Source organism: Rattus norvegicus, chromosome 19, assembly GCF_036323735.1.
Source record: "Rattus norvegicus strain BN/NHsdMcwi chromosome 19, GRCr8, whole genome shotgun sequence".
Taxonomy (NCBI): Eukaryota; Metazoa; Chordata; class Mammalia; order Rodentia; family Muridae; genus Rattus; species Rattus norvegicus.
The window spans coordinates 59193541-59213974 of record NC_086037.1 but is presented as its reverse complement, the minus strand read 5'-3'; the positions used below and the strand labels follow the sequence as shown (position 1 = coordinate 59213974).

General features: G+C 45.0%; 1 protein-coding gene across 3 annotated transcripts in view; it reads right to left on the bottom strand.

Annotated features, from left to right (window-relative positions):
* Nucleotides 1-20434, bottom strand: part of Vat1l (vesicle amine transport 1-like) — a 169315-nt gene that overhangs the window by 58976 nt on the left and 89905 nt on the right. The gene's annotated exons all lie outside the window — the stretch shown is intronic.

Sequence of the window (20434 nt, the reverse complement as noted above, 5' to 3'; positions counted from 1 at the left end):
CTCTCTCCCCTCAGTGTGAAGACACAAGGTGAAAGAACTCATTTTAGAAGCCAGAAAGAGCACCCTCATTAGGTCCCAATTAACACCCTGATCCTGAAACTGTCAACGTGAAGAAAAGAGCTGTGGGAAGTAAATTGCTGATCATTAAGGCTATCCAGCCAATAGTATTTCGTTCTGATAGCCCAAGAAGTCAGAAAATAAGGGGAGAAGCCAGGAATACTGTTAAAAGTGAAAGCTATTAAGGATAATGTGAAGCCCAGAATTCAAGAGGTTGGAGGCAGGGGAGTTTCAGGTTTGCCGGGTCTACAGAGTGAGTTACAGGACAGCCAGAGCTATACAGCGAGACCTTTTCCACAGAAATAAGTAAATAAAGAAATAAACACAGGAAAGAAGAGAAGAAAGGAAACGATAAAGTAGAATCTAAGTGAATTAAACCTAAGAATAGATAGGTAAACCGCACTGTGAACCATTCCTGTCCTTCATGATAAAAGAACAAATTAATAATACTAGGAACAGAAAGAGTACTGTGAGGGAACACATACAGAGGTGGAGTTTCAAAAATTTGTATTTTTGTACACGTATGAGTGTTTTTCTACATGTATGTATGTATGTATGTATGTATGTATGTGTATCACATGTAGGCAGTGACCACGGAGACCAGAAGAGGGTGTTAGAGTCATGAGTGAGCCTCGTGGTTGGGGGCATCATGTGGGCTCTGGGAACTGAAATCAGGGCCTCTGCTCTAACTCTGGAGCCATTTCTGCAGCCCCAGAAGTGGGGTTTTAATGGTAACACCGCAACCCTGTTATGCACCAAGAGTCTTTTTGAGAATGACATTGATTGCTCCTAAAAGTAGCCACACCAATGTCTCACGAGCCAGAACATCAAAGACTCGTTAGTGTGTGGGCTGTCACCACTTCTGTGTGAGACACTGGGACCTTTGCTTATTTTCTCCCAATTTGTCTTTACCTTGGGTCAGTCTGGGGCTCAGCTTACAAGTCTTCAGAAGGGTAATAAAGCTACCTTTTTTTAGTAGCTACTAAAAGTGTGGACAGATTAATTCTCACTCTCACAGAACACCAAGCTCAGAGACACAGAATTATACATGCTAACTCCTCCCCGCAAAGCCTATTTCTAAAATCAATTTACATAGCGCATGCATCTTTAAGCCTTAGACTTTGCAGAAAAAGATCAGGATAGATTGAAGGTAAGGCTTAGATTTCACAGGAGAGAGCAGATGATGTCTTCTGTGTCCTTGGTCTGTGATATATCAGGTGGTATTGCATCCAAAACTTACAAGTGAGGAGCCTCTGGTTTAATGTTTCTTGCCACAACTTTATTTACTAGTAGGCAGGTGTGCAATTAAACGGAGGCCGTATCTACCCAGAACAGAGATGCCCCCTTCCTAAACAGGCCTCTAGGAGTAGCATCATGTTGCCAGGACACAGTCTCTTCATCCTCTCAAGACCTTATTTGCCTATTAGCACTTCCTCTTCTGAGGACCGTCCCAGTGGTCCGCAGCTTTTCCAGGGTCTCACGCCTTTACCCAGAATACAGGGCTGTTGAGCATTTTGGTTTTCATCTCTATTTTAGAAAGATGTATCAAGTTCATTATATGAATAAAAGAAACCCCTAGTAATTAAATCAGAAATAGTCATTGAGTTTCATCAAGTGCTGTGGCATCTACTGAGATAATTACACAATGTTGTTATGGAAATGGGAGGGATTATATAAATAATTCAGATTGCTGTTGTCCTCTGACGTGCACAGGTGAGGTTAATTGCGAGAAGGAATGTCAGCATGCGTTTCTAACTCTGCCCATGGGCTTTGCCCTTATTAGATGAATGGCGCACAGAGGAAAAGAGGAATACGATGAGCCCATCAGCTAGGACCAGAGATGGCTGTGTATGCTTTTTGATTTACAGTAGAGGACAGTTTTGCTTCTATTGCCAGCCCTTTGCATCCTGGATCTATATCTGCAGACGGAAGCAACCATGGCCTGAACGTCATTTGAAGCACGGTTGCATTGGGACAGACCATATAGAGGCTTTTTCCTTGTAGGGTGATAGGTGGTGACGGCCAATGTGGCTCATTGAACATAGTCTTTCCAGGTAGAAGCAGAGCTCCCTGGGATGTGGAGCTGGGAGTCATTATCAGGGAGATATGAACCAAGTGGAAAAGACAGATTGATTGGTGGAGGATGGCGGGGGCTGGGGAGGGAGCTCAGACAGATTGCGCGTCATAGAGTTCGCTCTGTCCCGTCTAAAGGGAGTACAGCCACTTACTCTGTTCAGGGAGTGATCAGAGCACAGGCATTTGATAGAATTTTGGTGTCATAGAGTTCGCTCTGTCCCGTCTAAAGGGAGTACAGCCACTTACTCTGTTCAGGGAGTGATCAGAGCACAGGCATTTGATAGAATTTTGGCGACAATTATCCTAAGTGATTCCGTGACTATAAAGGCATACAAAAGACAATGCCCCATGGCTTATGAATCATATAAATCACACATATGCTATGCACATAGGTACCAGCTTGTTCCCAAATGTCAATGTCACTACTCCAGCCCCACCTCTGACCCCTCTGGCTCTGATCTTGCTGTATGCTCTTCAACCCAAGTCCTTATATCACTCTAAGTATCCCACAACTATAACCTTAGAGATAAATCTCGGTCCTCCCCTTGCTCTGTTGATAATGTGAGTCCAAAGCAAACACATCCTCACCGAGTTGTGACCTTATGTCCTTTCCCTGGCATCACACATACTCTTGAATTGCTTATACAGACTCAGCAGAAGACACTGGGCACCCACAGTTAAGGCTGTGGGCAGCAGGAGAGTCATAAAAGAGATGTGCTGTAATAAAGGCTGAAATGGGCGCCATTAAAACAAGAGCTCGTTTTCTTTAGAATAGCACAATTCTGAATGATCTCTGTGGCCCTTTAAAACCATTGGCTAAATGGTGGACATTGTGGTCTTGTGGTATTTATACACTTTAATATTCTAACTGCAAAAAAAGGAAGTAAGGGAAAAAGGCAAACATGCACGAAAGCATAGCACACTCAAACATATGGACACATGCGCACACAGACACACACACAGACACACACACAGACACACAAACACACAGACACACACACAGACACACACACAGACACACAAACACACAGACACATATACATGCATACATACAACCACACACACAGCCACACACAGAAGCACACATGGACACAAACACACCAATACATACGCAGACACAGACACACACAGACATGCACAGATACAAACACAGACAAACACACAGACACACAAACATACAGACACACAAACATACATGCATACAACTACACACACACAGACACACATAGACACAAACACACATAGACACAAACACACCAAATATACACACAGACAAACAAATACAGACACACACAGATGCAGACACATACACAAATACACAGACACAAAAACACACAGACACATGCACAGCCACACACAGAAGCACACATAGACACAAATACACCAATATACACACAAACAGACATACATGCACAGACACACACAAAGACAAACACACAGACACACAGACTCCTGTACATACAACCAGACACACAGAAACACACATAGACACAAACACACATACAAGCACACCAAATACACACAGACACACAAACATACAGACACACACAGATGCACAGACACATACACAAACACACAAACATATAGCCACATACAGAAACACACACACAGATACAAACATACACACACACAGAGACATACACACAGAGAGACACAGACACATATACACACATGCACACACACAGACATAAGTACAGACACAGAGAAACACACACAGAGACACATGCACACAGATATACACACAGATACAAACATAGATATACATAGAGAGACACACACATATAGACAGACATACACATATACACTTATAATATCTAGAATAAGATGACTTTAAATCCTACTCCTTTATAAATCATCTCTGTTTGTTTTTATGAAATCTAATGAGTCTGGTGGTGGGTGGTGGTATACCCCTTTAACCCCACCACTCAGGAGACCGAGGCAACTGGATCTCTGAGTTCAAGGTCAGCCTGGTCTACAGATCAAATTCCGGGACAGAAAGGACTATATACTGAGACCCTGTCTTGAAAGAAGAAGCAAAACATAATCAAACCAACCAAGGGAACTGTGGCCTCACTGTGCACATGTCCTCCACATAGGGCAGATTATAGTCTACGGACAGGGCGTGCCTTGCTTTCTTTTCCTCTTGTCACCTCTGCACTTTCCAGCGGAGCCCTGCATACCATAGCTTAGAAGATAAAGTGCTCATTTGGAAGATGTCCAACTGGTGAGCAAAGAAACGCAGCGAGACTAAAACAAGTAGCTGACGATTTGCAGGAACTGGGGGTGAGGCCAAGTGGGTGGTAGTGATGGGGTTCGGGCCCTGGCTTTGGACTGAATTAAATCTGTGCTAGCAACAAGAGTTGCCTGTCTTGGCAGAGCACCAACTTTTATTTTCATCATGTCTGTCTCGTGAGAAATGCGGGTTTAGATCCCTTAGCATGGGGGGCAACGTGAGTGACTCCTGCTGTCCCTTCTAGTCATGGCACTAAGGTCTCACCTCCTGGTTCCTGTCCTTGGCCAGTTCTCTCAGTTCTCTGTCAGGTAAACTCATATGTATGTGAAGTTGCTAGGGAAACTATCAAAATGAGGCAGTTAAAAGAGACATGGAAAAACACCCACTCTGGCTTTTAATCTTTTTTTTTTTTTAACACTTTGTTTTGTGTGCCTGTGCATGTGTGTGTACGTATGCATGTGCGTGCTCATGGCCAATGCACATGGAAGCCAGAGACGTCCAGTGGGAGTGAACTCTCTCCTTCCTAGGGATTGAACTGGAGTCATCAGGTTTGGCAACCAGCTGGTGCCTTTTCTAGCTAGGTCTCTGGCTTTTATCCCCCAGCACCCAGTTACCAATTTGTATATTGATATGCAATGGCTTTAGAACAAGCAGGGCTTCATTGATGCAGAAGCAAGGTTTAGGATATAAAATCCTCAGTAATTAGAGAAGCTAGGGATTGATGAACCAGGGTATTGAAAGTCGTCCTCTCTCCCCTCCAAAAAGCCCTGAGCCAGGATGTTTCAATAACAGAAGCTTTTGGGGGAACCAGAGAGACGGGCTCAGGGCAAAGGCATCCTTACTCTTAGAGGGAATCCAGGTTCCTGTTAGGAGCACAGCCTCAGAAGACTGTGAATCTGAGAGCCAAGTTTGGCTTCTCTACTTTGCCGTGTGACCACAACTAGGTCATATAACCCCTTCTCCGAAACTCAACTTTTGCCTGTAAAATGGGATAAAGAATTGTTCTTCCTTATGGGACCACCACGCATCAGCCATATTGATGTATTCTAAGGTCTGGACGCCATGCTGGCTCAGGGCCAGCATCGTATTTCAGCCATTCCTGTTACTCTGTCATCCATCCAGGACTTGGTAGGCAGCTGCTCACTTACAGCTCATTGAATGACTAACGGGCACACGGCACATTCCTGGCAGAGCCTCCCAGATAAGCTAACAGCTTAGCAACCAGAGAGGAGTTGGTTGAGGGAGGAGAAAGGCGAACAGTAGCACGTGCTTATCATGTGCGCTGCTAGGAGCTGCTGCACCCCAAAAGCAGATCTGCAGATGCCTTTGGCAAGGACCAAACAACAGAAGGCAGGGGTGCTAATGAGCCTCTGGTCCCTGTGGTGGCACCTTGGAGGAAGCTGCCCCAGGAGGGCCAACTGCAGGATCAGAGAAAGATGTGTTCCCATTCCTCCCTTCTGAAGAGCAGAGGCCCCAGGGACTTTATACAAATCACTTCTGGATACTACTACAGCATCTCCATCAAGTATTTTCTTTCATTTTTATTGGAGGGCAGAACAAAGCCTGGGTAAGAAGAAGTAAGGTGATTTCCTAACAAACAAGAGGCTGAACCTGAGAGGAGGAGGATGGAAACCTCTTCTAGAATCTTCCCTTTGAATTCAGACACCCAACTCTGTCTCTTCAGATCTTTATGAGCCACAGTGCAATTGTGCTTTCCCACCAGTTTGGATTAAAAAATTATCTGTTGATTTATGTCCTTCCCCCCTTGCCTGATAGGTTTTCAGCTACAGGCTAAACAGGTCCATGAAACTTCTTTCTTACAGCCGCATTTGATATGAGAAAGTGAACAAGCTCCCTACTAAGATCCCATTTGCAAATCTCTAACCCCTCAACAGACTCCCCTGGTGGCTGGATTCCAAGACACAAGCAGGTGGGATTTTCACTTCCCCAAGGAAGTTTACAGACCTCAGGTTGTCAGAACCTGGGATGACAGAGGGCTATCTGCTTGATTGAGTACACCTCAGGGAGGTCCTCTCCCTGAGGCTCAGTAATCAGAGGCAGCCTGGCTGCAGGCCAGTGCTGGGTACCAGTCAACCTAGCTAGGTGACACGGAACCTACACCCTCCCTCTGAGACCTAAGAAGGAACCCTCACTCTGTCTTGTGGGTTTGAACTCTCCTCAGAGTCCCACTAAATATTCTGTCTGTCTCTCTGTCTGTGGCATTAATACGTTTCTTATTCAAAGGGGCAACGTTAGGGTCCCCCATGAACTGCTAATTCTGAAGCCTTTTTATTCCTTATGTCTGTATGCTGACACCCCAAAGCTTAAGACCTTATGCTGTGACCTTTTCAGATGCAGTTTGTTAGATGGACAGACAAGGAGGGCAGAAGCTGGTAGGTTCTGTCTTTATAAATTGGGGAACTTGGGAGGTGGATGCTTACAGGGCCACCATCTTGTGACATGAACACAGAGACAATGGTGATAGGTCTACAAGCTGAGGCACATTGAGGACTGTTAGCAACAGCAAGACACTTCAACCAGCACAGACAGATCCTTGTTCACAGTATCTCCTCAGAAGGCGTTAGCCCTGCTGACATCCTGGTCTTCCCCTTTCTGTTTGCCATATTGAGAGGCCAAAAGTTTAGATTGTTTAAACCATTCCAACTATAGTACTTTGTTATGGGACCATGAATGAGTGGCCATTCAGTTCCTCTGGAAAACAGGAACTATAAATTCCCCAGTTTTCAGGAAGATTAGGACTGAGGAAATGAGGTGTTAGTGGGACAATAGCTAGACAGTGGGAGGGTCGAATACAGCTATCTGTTGATTCAATAGCTCATTCTGTTTATTTCAAGGTTTGATCACAGTTGAGAACAATTCTCATGCTAATCGAGTGCTTTGCAATTAATAGTTCAGTATGTTGTGAACTTCTGGGAGTACACAATAATAAAAACTCTATCATAATTACAGGAATGTGGCAGTATCTCTCTCCCTTTTCTTTTGATTATGCATGGAAATACTTGTCCACACACATGCACATGGAAATCAGAGGCCATTGACAGATGTCTTCTCCAGTCACTCTGTACCTTAATTTTTAGCATAGGGTCACTCACTGAACTTGCAGAGTGCTGATCCAGACAGCTAGGCTGGCTAAGAAGACACAGGGACCCTCCTGGCTCTGTCTTTCCCAACACTGGGAATATAAATTCGTCATTGCACGCAGGTTTTGAGAAATGGGGATTATTAAACTTCATGCTTATGCTTCAGAGCAAGCTCTTTCCTAACTGATCCATCTCCCTAGCCCCAAGCATCTCCATCTATAATGGAGGAAGCAGAGAGAGGGTCAGAGAACTATTGATAGGTTCCTGAGGATGGAGGGTGTCCACAGGCCGGGCTGTGGCCTTTACCTTGGAATGATCTGATGTAAATGTCCGTGCTAAGGTACAAATGACTCCTTATCTGCTGTATAGCAAGCCCTCCCATCTAGTCTAGAGAATAAATCAACCTCTGCAGACAACTTTCCTCTGTAGACACCTTGGAAAATACTTAAAATGATTTCCATTGCTCTCTTGCCAGTAAGTTGTGTAAAAATAATTTCTCTATCGGCTCCAAAGGTGAAGAGAACATTTCTAACAATTGGCATCAGCAGAATATAGTCCCAAATCTTTAAACACCACACCCAGGAGCTGCCTACATCAATGGTTCTTGGATGGCAAAGAGGACAAGCTTCTTGATATATTTTCCACCAAGTGACAGGGGCAAAGGCAAAGGGTAATTATTTTCATCATAGCAGGAATATAGCCAAGCTGAGCACATGGACTTCAAACAGGAGCACTGAGCTGTGCATAAAATCCTGAGGTCTGTGGTGTAGATAGAGTTGTTTGGAAGAGGTCTGAATAGAAGATGCTACAGTGGCCATTAGAAACACATGCTCTGAGACCCTGGAAGTCTCTTGAGTTCTCTTTGCCAGCACCTTGACACTGTAACTCTTGTTGTAGAGGAGCAATGCACTTAAATGGCATCTAGGGCTTGGGACAACAATGGGCTAAGCACTCTTTGTCTACTGGGTCATTTAGTTTTTCTGATTAGAAGCGACCATTGCTCTCCCCACTTTTCACAGGTTGTGGGTCATGAATGTGTCAGTGAAGGAGGTGAGCCTCTGGGCTCTGAAAGCAGAAACTCCTAACTCAAGGGTTGGGGTATTGACAAGAGGAGGGAAGTGTAGTTTTAGAGTAGCTGATATCATCTTTCCTGAGTCTTGAAAATGGCCAGCAATTCTTTAGGCAGGCGAGGAGGAGGGAAGGACAGGCACCGTAAGCACAAAGGACACAGAGGACATAGTGAGAGGCATCCACTGAGGCTGGAAAAATGAGGCACTTGGGTATCTGACGGAAGGGCACACTCCTACCATCTCACCTGATCTCCCTTCTCTCAAGGTCAGCTTCCCCATCCTCCCCTTCATTCTGTGTTTAGCCTGACAAAATTCTCTGCTATACATGGACGTGTCTGCCCCCTCTGTCTCTTTCTCCAGCTCCTTAGCCTCTGCTGGGCTGTAATACAGACTCAGGTCTCACTCCTGATCAACTCTCTCTTCCCATCATTTTATTTCTTCCTTATAGAATTATACATTGTCTTCTGCCATCCTGCCTATGCCTTATGTGTAGGCCCAGGCCTCCGAAACAATGGTTTCCAAAGCTTAGAGACTGGTGTGGAACAGGCAGCTACTCTGGATATATTTGGGCTTTCAGCTTTACTTGGATGAGTGAACCGAGTTAGGGCTAGGAGATTTATTTGCTCTGATGGACAACGAGGAGCAGGGAACAGGCAAATGATGAATTGAGAACCACAACTCACAGGTATGTTTGGGTAGCAGAAAACACGTGCTGGAGAGAGGCGTGTGTATGGCATAGGGGGTGTTTATAGGGTCTGTTCAAGGGGATACGGTCCATCATATTACAGACAGCATGGTGGTAGGTACGTGAAGTGGCTGGTCACACTGCATCTATAGTTAGGAAGCAGCAAACCATAAATGTGGGTGCTCAGTTCATTTTCTCCTTGTTATTCAGTCTGGAAACCCAGGGCAATGGTGCCACCCACAGTTAAAGGTAGGTCTTCCAACCTGATCCAGACACCCCATCACACATAACTCCAGAGATATCTTCTAGGTGATTCTAGATCCTTTTAAGTTGACAATGACAATCCACATTAACCAACCCCCCTCTCTCCATCCATCCATCTGATATCTGTATCATGGATTTCAATATAATTCAAGTTAAATTTTAGAGTTCATCCATTCAAGGTATACAACTCCATGATTTCCAGAATAATCACAGAGTTGTGCAATGACCACTGACCACTACCACTTACTGTAGAACACTTTTATCCCTCTAATAAGTCCTGTGCCTGTGAACAGCCCCACTCCATTTCTCATAATCCTTCACTCCAGGGGATCCCTAATCCAGTTTCTAAGCAGCCCTCCTCCAGCCTTGGCTCCTGCTGGATGTCTTCCAGGCCCTAACTGTCCAATGCAAAACAGCAGGCTTATGCTGGCTGTCAGTCTGCCTTACCCACTCATCCTCCTGGCCCTGGCCTGTTGGACTTTTACTCTTACCACACCCCTGAAATGGATTTCTGAAAAAAAGACAATGAGCTCTGGGTCTAACTCAATGCCATGTCCTGTATGCACACTTGATAGTGAGTAGCGGCCAGTGGTGATGTCCTATCATAACTAGCTGCATAACCCGTGACACTACCTAAGCATACCTCATTGGAGTGTGACTGCCAAGTGAAGGTGGAGGGGCATGTTAGCTTTTCCAGGCCCAGTGGAGAAGTTAATGATCCTGCCTTTCAGAGTCGGAGTTCTCTATGTCAAAGTTCAGAGTCAGGCTCTCTGTGTCTCAAGGTCAGCTGAGATAAATACAAGCTCTGTGATCTCCAGAAATTATCCTTGTATGCCTCCATTTCTTACCTGTGTCACAGCTGTTGTCATGGTAACCACCACTCAGGGACCTCATGAAGATTAAATGGATGTTAAGGCCTCCACAAGTATGTGGTACAAAGACGCCTTCTGTGCTGATTCCTAATATAATTATTTAGCTCATTCTTTTGTTCAATGAATTTGCTCATTGCCATTTTTTCTAACAGTGTCTATGCTCCGAGGTTCAAATGTCCCACAAATTCAATTAAAGGCGGGGACTTCAGGCGGTGAAAATTCTCCAGTAGCTCATTTTTGTGATCTTACAGAAAAGTGTAATAGCTCTCTGGGTCTTTGGGTTACTGGAGAGTTTAACCAAGTTAATTCATGAAGCACATTGAATGATACCTGGCACATCTAGAATCTTCCAGAGACACTAATGGGAATTGCTGCCCAGTGTTGTCCCTCGCCTCCACACGGCTGTGTGAAGTGGAAACTTCTGGTTTATTGGAAAGTCAGTTATGTCAAATGATGCTTTGGTGGGGGCACACAGGTGAAAGGATGTTTTGCTGGAGCAAAGATGGGAAAGAGGTTTTCCAGAAGCAGGCACAGGTACAAAGGATGTTTTGATCTAGCAAACATGTGAAAGGACCCATGATGAAGGAATATAAATATGACCCCACAGACAGTGGGAGAGGATCATTGAGCATTGGTTTGGTTTGCTCTGCCTCGCTCTTCTTCGCTAAGGATACACATGTATTGGTTCGCCTCACATAGCATTGTTGAGCTCAGTTTGTGATAAGGTCACTCTCGAGAGAAACTTGCCCAAGAGCTGCTAGTGAGGTTCCTGTGGCAGCTTGCTGCTTCCACAGCCTCTGGCTGTTTGGTGACCCTTGTGGCTTCTTTATGATTGAACTACAGCTGCTGGAGCATGTGTGCCTGGTCTTCAGCTGCTGAGTTGTTTTTTTGGTGTTTGCTATAGGACTGAACTGCTGCCAAAGAAGAGCAAGCTCGCCCCCCAAAGAACTATTGCTAAACAGGTCCACTTCTCCCACATCCTAATAACTTTTCTCTTCCACTGCCTCTGCTGGGCAGTGAGCTAGGGAGAGGTTGAACTCTTACTAAAAGTGGTTTGTGGAAAACGTATGCCTACACTGTGGGTCTCAGCTCTTTGGGGACATCTCTACAGACTCTGTTTTCCTTAAACAAGATTCACATCTGAACTTAGAAACATCTTCACAGAAGCTTCTAGTTTGTATCTGGGCACTTGCTTCTACAAATTGGTGGTCTAGTGCAAGAGTTGTAGCCTACAGCTACTTTAGGATTGTCAATCATTCTTCCCTCTGCTCACTCTGTCCCTGGGTCATGACACTGCCCTATGACTGCTTCCTCATACTAATTCCCCTGTATCCAGCTATTCTCTCATCTCAGGGCATAAAAAACATCCATGAAGTGCATCTATTCTTTCCTTCCTTCCATTCACGCCTTTAGACAGACCTGTATCTGTTTGGTACTTGTATTGGCTTCAGATGAAAGACACAAATCTATTCAAGCCATGACTATCTACACAGAGCTAAAGTGCAGGCTATGCATAATGAGAGATTCAGGACACACACATCAAATAAGTGACTCTGTTTGGGCAGTGACCTTCATGACACCACAGCAAAGGGAGAGATACATGGAAGGGCGCAATTAACATAATTGACTGAGAGGCAACCAGGCCAGAAGGCTACAGAGACAAATTGTTCCCTGGCTTCAAGCAGAAGGATGACATCATCGCAGAGACCAGTTCTGGTGAGGCTTTTTACAGTGATGGGGATATTCTAAAACCACCTCAGCTAGTATGGCAGCCACTAGCCACATGTGGCTTCAGAATGCTTGAAACTGCATTTTTAATGTGACATAGTGAAAACTTAAAGAGCCACCTGCAACTAACGGGTATCATATAGGAGACTACAGCCAGACTCTTACTGAATCATGTTGCAAAATGCTACACATGGTTCCTTCAGTGGAGAACTTCTAGATTGAGAGCTGGGAAAATGGTTCAGGTTCTAATTGCTCACTGTTGGGAGTGCAAGGATTTGAGCTAGATCCCTAGAACCCAAGAGCCTATGCAAAGAAGCTGGGTGAGGTGGTGCGTACTTACAATCTCAGTGCTAAGGAAGTAGGGACAGGTGGATCCCTGGGGTTTGCTAGCCAGACAGACTAGCAAACTTGATGAGTTCCCGTCTAGAGGTTCTATGTTATAAAAAGTGTAGGCACTTCCTGAGCAATAACAGCCAAAGTTGTTCTTCAGCTTCCACAAGATGCCCTCATAAACGTGGGTACTGTGGTGGTTTGAATATGCTTGGCCCAGGGAGTGGCAGTATTTGGAGGTGTGGCCTTGTTGGAGGAGGTGTGTCACCATGGGCATGGGCTCTGAGACCCTTGTCCAAGCTGCCTGGAAGCTGGTCTTCTCCCATCAGCCTTCAGATGAAGACATAGAACTCTCAGCTCCTCCTGCACCAGACCTGCCTGGATACTGCCATGTTCCTGCTTTGATGATAATGGACTGAACCTCAGAACCTGTAAGCCAGCCCCAATTAAATGTTATCCTTGTAAGAGTTGCCTTGGTCGGGGCTGGGGATTTAGCTCAGTGGTAGAGCGCTTACCTAGGAAGCGCAAGGCCCTGGGTTCGGTCCCCAGCTCCGAAAAAAAAAAGAACCAAAAAAAAAAAAAAAGAGTTGCCTTGGTCATGGTGCCTGTTCACAACAGTAAAACCCTAAGACAAGTTCCCTTCACATGCATACACATATATACCTATTAAGATCTCATGCAGCATCCCATGAACTTTTAATTGCCAAATGGATAAAGTCCATAGTGATATAGTGTTGACACATTCATTTTAGATTTTATTGATGTTTATTTGTTTGTTTGCTTTTGAGAAAGGGTCTAGTAAAGCCCAGGTCGGCCTCATACTTACTATATAGCCAAGGCTGGCTTTCAACTCCTGATGCCTTCATTCCTTGGAGCTTTAGTTACAGATGGTTGTACCACATGTACATGCTAGGAACTGCACTTGGGTCTTCTGCAAGAACGGTATATGATCTTAACTCATGACCCATCTCTTCAGCTCCTCTGTATGGATTCTCTGTCTCTCTTTTTGTCTCTTTATCTTACCATGTAGACCAGGCTATCCTGGAACTTACTTTGGAGCCCAGGCTGCCCTTGAATTCACATTCCTCTGACATCATCCCCATATATGTTGGGATTATGGTCTGTACCATGAAACCTCACTTCAGGTGCATGGCAGCATGGTGATGAGCCTTAGGGCCACAGTTGAGCCTCTCTTAACTGAGGATCAAATGGTGTCATACTCTCTCATAGCAACCCATCAATCAGATGTCAATACCACATCTTCCGACAGGCAGTGGAGTATCTGTGATTTGTTTCCATCCACTAGGCCTTATTTCTTCTTCCATGCGGAGTCTGGAGCTTTCTCTATGTTCATCCTACCTCCTACTTCAGTCATGCCCTTGATTTTGACCACATTGTCCCTGCAGTTTATAGTATTTTTGTGGTACCCAACATCAGTCAAATGATTTCTATCCTTTTAGTGTTCACCAAACCGTATTTATTTGTGTGTGTGTGTGTGTGTGTGTGTGTGTGTGTGTGCGCGCGCGCGCGCGCATCTATGTATACAGGTGTTCACAGGTGTTTGTGTGCATATGTTTATGTGTGTGTGGAGGCCAAAGGTCAACACTGGGTGTTTTCCTTAATCATTTGCACCTTATTTTATGAGAATGAGTTTCTCATTGAACCGAGAGCTCATTGATTTGCTTAGACAAGCTCATGAATGATCTACAGGGATCTGGCTGGCTCTGCCTCTCCAGCACTGTCATTGCAGACTTAGGCCACCAAGCCCGGTGTCTGTGTGTACACTGGGAACATGGACCAGGCTCCTCGTGATTGCATCGCTGGAGCTTCCTTGATGGAGAGAGACATCCTCTTAGCCCCTTTCCCTGTGTCCTTCTTAAAAACGGTGTCTGAACATTTAATTTAGTCTCAACTTTGTTCTCTTTTGCTTTCACACCCACTTGCAGCTGAAATTGATCCCCGGTGATTGATGATGATTACTCTAATTATTTCATAGGTTTGTCGAAATCCCAAGGACAGGATACAGATTACCTATAATCTGTGTAGACTTGACAGCTGAAAATACTTGGAGCGCATAGTAGGTGCCTGTCTCCTGACTTGTCTAATGTTTGACAAATGTAACCTTAGAAAGAATGAGTTTAGTTTTGTTCTATCCTGGCAGGGAGGCCTGGTATCTGGAGCATGGGGCAGTGGGTCATGTGCACCCATCATCGGGAGGCGGGGCGGGGGTGATGCTTGCTAACATTCAGCTACCTTTCTCCTTTTCACACAGCTCGGGACACTGGCTCATAGGACAGTGCTGCCCATGTCGCTGCCCTTCTCTCCTTAGGTAGGTCTGCCTGGAACTGTTCTTAGAAACACACCAAGAGGTTTGTTTCCATGGTGACTCCAAAGCAAGTCAAGTTCACTGTGAAGATAACTACCACAAGTACCCAAGGAAATAACAGCTGCTTGGGTGACAAACATAAACGTTTGTCCCCTTTCCAGCTTGAAACTGCAAGCTTAATCCACTCTCCCCCCCCCCAATGTAAAGTACAGCTGTACATTTAGCATCTGAAAGCAAATGGGATACTCCCGACTCCCCCTCACTCTGCTTTTGCGTATTAAATTTACAATAAAGTCTCAGACAGATGGCTAGAAAGAACCCTTAATCGTGTCTGATATTATTAAATCTTCTTGTCTGAGGGCTCAGAGAGCCCAAGAAAATTTTCTTTTAATCCCTGTGGGCTTTATATTCTATAAATGGAGTTACAGAACTGGTCCGAGAAGCAATTTTGTGTAAGCCCTTACCAAAAGGGAGGGGGGAAATCATTACAGTCTTCCCTCGGAGGTTCTCAAGCAATAAGCATGCTATACTCCCTGTAAGCCCAGAAGAGCTGCGTGGGCTTGATGGAATTGCTGCATTTGGCCCAACTGCTGCTCTAAACAGATGTCTGTAAATATTGTAGAAAAGAACCCTCAGAAAAGTTGGTGGGTGTCGCTGATGAGAGGCTGTGGCGGCTTTGTTGGCAAACAGGCGGCAGCCGTCTGTCTCCCTTCTGTGGAGGACCAGCCTGCTACACTGAGTATAGTTCCTTTGTTTTGCTGGTGACTAGATCATCTACCATAGCTTTTTTGTTGCTGTAGCCTTTCCTGGCTTCTCTCCTTCTTCTCCTCCTTTTCCTAACCGTCCCCCGACACCCAGAGACAGGGTATCATGTATATCAGGATGTCCCCTAACTCACCATATGGCCCAAGATGACCTTGAATCTCTAGTTTTCCAGCCTCTCCCTCCTGAGTGCTGGCTTCACGGGATGCACCACCTTTCCTGACAAGCGGAGTTCGAACTGGAAACCAGTACTTCTGGCAGTAAATGCTGACCTGCCGAGCTACAACCCTGATCCCACGGCTTCTTTTCAAACTGAGATTCTCAGCCAGAAACAACTTTTCCATCACCCTTGTCCCACTCAGTGGCCCAGGGGACATATGACAATAATGAGAGATCACGTAGGGATCAGTCATTTTTCAACATTGCATAGAGGAGCCCCTCCTCCACGAGGAATTAGCCAAAGCGACACATGAATCAGGCCCTAGGTTAAAAACCATGACTTCTTTCTTCTTTGCTTAGAAACAGTTTTAATAATAATAATGATGATAATAATAATAATAATAATAATAATAATAATGTCAGTACCTGATATTGATTGGATTTTTTTTACATTTTATTAAATAATTTTCTCTCTCTCTCTCTCTCTCTCTCTCTGTGTGTGTGTGTGTGTGTGTGTGTGTGTGTGTGTGTGTGTGTAGATGTGAAGACTGCTTGTGGGAGTTGGTTTGTTCCTTTCACTGTGTGTGTTCCCACTGTGTGTGTTCCCACTGTGTATGCTCTCCGGATCACCAGTGTTGGTGGCAAGCACCTTTATTCACTGAGACAACTTGCTGGTTCCTGTGAAATATCTTTGAAAAGGCAGAGCTTGCTTACTTTAGGTCATTTACTCATCTATGTGTTCAGCAAATATTTATTACTACGCATAGCAAGTAGTGTCCAACTGGTCACGTTTCTGTGTGGTGCTGGGCTCGTGCTCATTAATTTATTCATACAATAGCCTGTTTACTGAGCACCCCCTCTGTCCACTCTGCCCGGTACTGAAGGCTGCAGGCCTCCATGTATGATCTTCCTCACATAGGGTTTAACCTCTAGTAGACGAGAGGCAAGAGTCAATGCATAGCCCAATCAACCATCAGGGAATATAGCAGAGACCACCAAAGAGGAGAAAAGGGGAGTGACCAGTGGCTTGGTTGGAAGATATGGGTAGAGAAGCACAGACATGAATGATGGAGAGGATGTGTATTTACTATAGAGGAGATGACTGCCTCAGAGGCTCAAGGTGGGGAGGGTGTGGTAGGAGGGTGGGTCTAAGACCAGAAGACTGGACGTTGCTGAAGTGTAGGTGGGAGAGGGTGGGCGGATGCATGGAACTCAAGAAAATGGTTGGGAATACAGTTGATCAGGACTTGACTTATCTTGAGAAGACAGATTTAGGCTGTTTTTGAGCTACTCTGTGTGTGTGTGTGTGTGTGTGTGTGTGTGTGTGTGTGTGTGTGTGTGTGTGTGTCTGTGTCTGTGTCTGTGTCTGTGTGTGTCTGTGTGTCCGTTAATACTTAGGGGACAGTGTGGGTGGAAGCAAGGATGTCATAGTTACTATTCTATTGCTATGAAGAGACACCATGACCAAGGTAACTCTTATAAAAGAAAGTATTAATTGGGGCTTGGTTACAGTTTCAGAGGTTTAGTCCATTGTCATCTTGGTGGGGGGTATGATAGCATCCCAGCAGGTGCTGGAGCAGTAGCTGAGAACTGTGTCCTGATCATGAGGCAGAGAGGGGAAGGGGAGGGGAAGCGGTGGGGGGCGAGGAGGGAAGAGAAAGAGAGAGAGAGAGAGAGAGAGACAGACAGACAGACAGACAGACAGACAGACAGACACAGACAGACAGACAGACAGAGACCTAGTCAGGTATGGACTTTTGAAACCTCAAAGCTCACTTGGGCAATATACTTCCTCCAACACGGCCTCACCCCCTAATCCTTCTAATCTTTTCAAATAGTGCCAGTCCCTGGTGACTAAGCATTCAAAATATAGGAGCATATGGCAGCCATTCCTGTTCAAACCACCACAGAGGATCCTGTACAGCCCAGACAAATAGAACTGGATCTGGTGATAGAAGAAAATCTGGAAACTCAAGGTCAAGTCCCAGACTAAGTTCCAAGTTCTCACACAGCTCAGTCAAGAGAGGTGCCAGCCATGGCTTTCCTGCTGCTGGTTAGTGCTAGAACTGAGTATCTTTGCCCAGCAAACCAGATGAATTCAGTTTTCTATCCAGTCCTGATAGTATTCCAGCATGCATTCAGATGGGGCAGTGCCCTAATGAAAGTGATAGCAAGTCCAGTTGTCTTTTCTTAGACTCTGCTCACGAACGCACAGCTGTCCACCAGGCTTGCTGACCTTCAGTTCATCTTGTCTTTCCCATTCCTCAGTTTCATCAAGCCTTTCTGGATGGCATCATTGCCCAGGATCCAGACTAGCAACTCCAGTTCCTCCTGAGCAGATCTTGAGGACCAGGAAGCAGCACCTCCTTCCCTTGACCCTCTGGGTACTGGGAGTTAATGCAAGTTTCTGTCTGGCCCATCCTTGCTGCCCTATCTAGGCTCTCTTTGCACCATCTCTACTTGGCTTAGAAAAATTCACCTGTGCAACTATCCAAGATGCTCTGCTCTCAACTCTTCATTTAGGGGAGTGTCTTGCTCTGAAATTCTTTTGGTTAAGGTGTTTACTGCCTTCAAGTACCTTCTCAAAGGATGCTACTCCAAGAGACCCTCATTTGAGCCACTTTGCAGGAAGTACTTTCATTGATTACCATATTGCTTCCAAGAGAGAAAGGGTACTAAAGTACAAATACACGTGAATAACACACACACACACACACACACACACACACACACACACACACCATTAAAATTTTACAAAGGAGAAAAATGTCCTTAGAGAGGGAAGTAATTATGTGAATGAGTTTAGGGATCATTTCTACATGGGAACTAAGTGCCCACCACCACAATTTATTCCTGTTATTGCTTGATTCTGAAATGTGCCCCCCATGATCATATTTTGGATATTTCCTTAGAGGTTGGCGATGCTATTTTAGGAGGCTAGATCCATCTGGTAGTCACAAGTCACTAGTAGGGACCCCTGGCCCTAGCATTGCTCTCTGCTTCCTCACTGTTTATGACTAGCCAGCGCCACTTTCTTTCACCACCGTGCTCTGAGTGAGATCATGATCTGCTGTGCCTTCCCTTCCATGAAAGACTGAAAGCTTCTGACACTGTGAACCAAAGGGATGCTTTCATCTCCGGTGGTCATGGTGAGAACATCGCCAGCATGCCCCTTCTAAAAGCTATTACAAGTAGCGATTTTTCCGTGTGCCTTTGCCTACTTCAGTGTTTTCTGTTCTCTCACAACGTTCCTTTGAATATAAACTCTAGGAAGCCCAGGAATATTATCTCCCTATTCTTCACTGCATCTTCAGCATCTCCCCAGAACCAAACACACACCCATTACTCAGTAGGTATTTAGAGACTCCAACACTGCTGTGAGCAAGGAATAGTGATGAACGCTAGCAGAACTCCTGGGGCCATCTGGACCGCTGCCTCTAAGACCTTAACCCTCACAAACTACTACCAGATTGCTGGGTCACTTTGGGTACTAGGTCTAAACCTAAGTCTTCTCTGTGACACATGGATGAGAGTTGTCCCCGATGATTTCTGTCTTTCTCTGGCATGCCGCACTGAACACTGTACAGGTATCTGCTTCCAACATGCCACACTGACTACTGTACAGATATCGAATTCATTAAGCTGAAAAGATTTTCAATAAAATGATGACAAGAGGCTAACCATTCTGGCAATTAACACAGGACAAAGAATGCATTATTGTCTGATTTACTTCAGGAATAAATTGAATCACAATAAGCATCTGCAATAGAAAAAAAGACAAAAAGGAAGGAAGCCGGAACATTAATTGCATTATCCTTCTCTGGAATGTGGATGTGCCCTTTGTCGTCTACTTATGCTGGGCTGATTTAGGAATGTCCTGCACTGAATATTTATTTCAGTTATCACAACAAACAAGGCCTTTGGGTGGCTGTTCTTTTTAAAAGGCTGCTCATTATAACTCAATATTAGAGTGACGTAGATGGGTATAGTTTAAGTTCATTGGCCTTGGACCAGCTAATCTGATGTCATGATTGTTCCTCACTCAAATCCATCAGCAAACAGCAGTACCTTCACACACACACACACACACACACACACACACACTTACTTCTGATCTACAGAACTTAGTGTTTGCAACATAGATTGCAATGGTGTCTGTGACTCCCCAAAGTTTCAAAGCACTTGGCCCAGGGCTGAGAAGATGGCTCAGTAGGTTACATGGGTGCTGTGCCAGCATGCAGATCTGAGTCAGGACCTCCAGCATCTATATTGAAGTTGGGCATTCAGGGGCCATCTGTGATGGAGGGTTGGCAGATCTGCACCGTGTGCTAGCTCTTAGTCCAGTTTCAATGCCAAGCTCCATGTTCAGTGAGTGATTGTCTCAAAATGTAAAGTGGACAGCAGTTGAGGAAAACACTCACTTTTTTGTCTGGCTTTTGCATGCATAGGTGAGTGTACCATACATGTGTGCACACACTCACAAAAGCCTCAGATGCACAAACCCACACTTCCATCAAATACTTGTTCCCGAAGGCACCTCATCCATGAAAACAATGAAAAGAAGTCAACGACACACAGCTCATGCCACCTTAAACATATTTCTAGGCCTCATGACAGAGGGAGATTTGACATGTCATCCAAAACCCAGGCCACATGCTTCCTCTGTTCTCACAAAGTTCCTATATGCTCCACCCTTCTCGTTTCCTGAAGGATTTCTAGATTTGAAGATTGCCTTCCTCCTTGAGTACCATACAAACCAATCAAATCAGTT